Source organism: Larus michahellis, unplaced genomic scaffold (genome assembly GCF_964199755.1).
Source record: "Larus michahellis unplaced genomic scaffold, bLarMic1.1 SCAFFOLD_317, whole genome shotgun sequence".
Lineage (NCBI taxonomy): Eukaryota > Metazoa > Chordata > Aves > Charadriiformes > Laridae > Larus > Larus michahellis.
In genome coordinates, this window is record NW_027436236.1 from 9,964 (window position 1) to 13,284 (window position 3,321).

Below are 3,321 nucleotides of genomic sequence, written 5' to 3' on the forward strand. Positions count from 1 at the left end.
TTCCCACGCCCAAAGAGCCAGTAGGGTAAACTATGCCTTGTTCTAAAGCTCTTTGGGAACCGCTTACGTAGCCCCACAGACCTGGGGGCTGCGGGCTTTCCTGCTGCCTTCCGCCTCGACACAACCCTTTCCCTCTTGGAGCCGTTGCAGGCACAAAAATGGCCATACGGCTGGAGATGAGTCCCCCGCCCAAGGAGCCAGGAGGGAAAACTATGCCTTGTTCTAAAGCTCTTTGGGAACCGCTTGCATAGCCCCACAGACCTGGGGGCTGCGGGCTTTCCTGCTGCCTTCAGCCTCAAAACCACCCTTTCCCACTTGGCGCCGCGCCAGGCACAAAAATGGCCATATGGCTGGAGATGAGCCCCCGCCCAAGGAGCCTGCAGGGAAAACTATGCCTTGTTCTAAAGCTCTTTGGGAACAGCTTGCGTAGCCCCATAGACTTGGGGGCTGCAGGCTTTCCTGCTGCCTTCAGCCTCAAAACCACCCTTTCCCACTTGGCGCCGCGCCAGGCACAAAAATGGCCATACGGCTGGAGATGGGTCCCCCGCCCAAAGAGCCAGCAGGGTAAAATTATGCCTTGTTCTAAAGCTCTTTGGGAACCGCTTGCGTAGCCCCACAGACCTGGGGGCTGCAGGCTTTCCTGCTGCCTTCAGCCTCGACACAACCCTTTCCCTCTTGGAGCCGTTGCAGGCACAAAAATGGCCATACGGCTGGAGATGAGTCCCCCGCCCAAAGAGCCAGCAGGGAAAACTATGCCTTGTTCTAAAGCTCTTTGGGAACCGCTTGCGTAGCCCCACAGACCTGGCGGCTGCAGGCTTTCCTGCTGCCTTCAGCCTCAGAAAACCACCCTTTCCCACTTGGCGCCGCGCCAGGCACAAAAATGGCCATATGGCTGGATATGGGTCCCAGGCCCAAAGAGTCAGCAGGGAAAACTATGCCTTGTTCTAAAGCTCTGCGTGAACCACTTGCGTAGCCCTACAGACCTGGGGGCTGCGGGCTTTCCTGCTGCCTTCAGCCTCAAAACCACCCTTTCCCACTTGGCGCCGCGCCAGGCACAAAAATGGCCATATGGCTGGATATGGGTCCCAGGCCCAAAGAGCAAGCAGGGAAAAATATGCCTTGTTCTAAAGCTCTTTGGGAACCGCTTGCGTAGCACACACAGACCTGGGGGCTGCAGGCTTTCCTGCTGCTTTCAGCCTCAAAACCACCCTTTCCCATTAGCTGCCGCGCCAGGCACAAAAATGGCCATATGGCTGGAGATGGGTCCCACGCCCAAGGAGCTGGCAGGGAAAACTATGCCTTGTTCTAAAGCTCTTTGGGAACCGCTTGCGTAGACCCACAGACCTGGGGGCTGCAGGCTTTCCTGCTGCCTTCTTCCTCAAAACCACCCTTTCCCACTTGGCGCCGCGCCAGGCACAAAAATGGCCTTATGGCTGGAGATGGTTCCCACGCCCAAAGAGCCAGTAGGGTAAACTATGCCTTGTTCTAAAGCTCTTTGGGAACCGCTTGCGTAGCTCCACAGACCTGGGGGCTGCAGGCTTTCCTGCTGCCTTCAGCCTCAAAACCACCCTTTCCCACTTGGCTCCGCGCCAGCCACAAAAATGGCCATATGGCTGGAGATGAGCCCCCGCCCAAGGAGCCAGCAGGGAAAACTATGCCTTGTTCTAAAGCTCTTTGGGAACAGCTTGCGTAGCCCCATAGACTTGGGGGCTGCAGGCTTTCCTGCTGCCTTCAGCCTCAAAACCACCCTTTCCCACTTGGCGCCGCGCCAGGCACAAAAATGGCCATACGGCTGGAGATGGGTCCCCCGCCCAAAGAGCCAGCAGGGAAAAATTATGCCTTGTTCTAAAGCTCTTTGGGAACCGCTTGCGTAGCCCCACAGACCTGGGGGCTGCAGGCTTTCCTGCTGCCTTCAGCCTCGACACAACCCTTTCCCTCATGGAGCCGTTGCAGGCACAAAAATGGCCATACGGCTGGAGATGAGTCCCCCGCCCAAAGAGCCAGCAGGGAAAACTATGCCTTGTTCTAAAGCTCTTTGGGAACCGCTTGCGTAGCCCCACAGACCTGGGGGCTGCAGGCTTTCCTGCTGCCTTCAGCCTCAGAAAACCACCCTTTCCCACTTGGCGCCGAGCCAGGCACAAAAATGGCCATATGGCTGGATATGGGTCCCAGACCCAAAGAGCAAGCAGGGAAAACTATGCCTTGTTCTAAAGCTCTTTGGGAACCGCTTGCATAGCCCCTCAGACCTGGGGGCTGCGGGCTTTCCTGCTGCCTTCAGCCTCAAAACCACCCTTTCCCACTTGGCGCCGCGCCAGGCACAAAAATGGCTATACGGCTGGAGATGAGCCCCCGCCCAAGGAGCCTGCAGGGAAAACTATGCCTTGTTCTAAAGCTCTTTGGGAACAGCTTGCGTAGCCCCACAGACCTGGGGGCTGCAGGCTTTCCTGCTGCCTTCAGCCTCAAAACCACCCTTTCCCATTAGGTGCCGCGCCAGGCACAAAAATGGCCATACGGCTGGAGATGGGTCCCACGCACAAGGAGCTGGCAGGGAAAACTATGCCTTGTTCTAAAGCTCTTTGGGAACCGCTTGCGTAGCCCCACAGACCTGGGGGCTGCAGGCTTTCCTGCTGCCTTCAGCCTCAAAACCGCCCTTTCCCACTTGGCGCCGCGCCAGGCACAAAAATGGCCTTATGGCTGGAGATGGTTCCCACGCCCAAAGAGCCAGTAGGGTAAACTATGCCTTGTTCTAAAGCTCTTTGGGAACCGCTTACGTAGCCCCACAGACCTGGGGGCTGCGGGCTTTCCTGCTGCCTTCCGCCTCGACACAACCCTTTCCCTCTTGGAGCCGTTGCAGGCACAAAAATGGCCATACGGCTGGAGATGAGTCCCCCGCCCAAGGAGCCAGGAGGGAAAACTATGCCTTGTTCTAAAGCTCTTTGGGAACCGCTTGCATAGCCCCACAGACCTGGGGGCTGCGGGCTTTCCTGCTGCCTTCATCCTCAAAACCACCCTTTCCCACTTGGCGCCGCGCCAGGCACAAAAATGGCCATATGGCTGGAGATGAGCCCCCGCCCAAGGAGCCTGCAGGGAAAACTATGCCTTGTTCTAAAGCTCTTTGGGAACAGCTTGCGTAGCCCCATAGACTTGGGGGCTGCAGGCTTTCCTGCTGCCTTCAGCCTCAAAACCACCCTTTCCCACTTGGCGCCGCGCCAGGCACAAAAATGGCCATACGGCTGGAGATGGGTCCCCCGCCCAAAGAGCCAGCAGGGTAAAATTATGCCTTGTTCTAAAGCTCTTTGGGAACCGCTTGCGTAGCCCCAC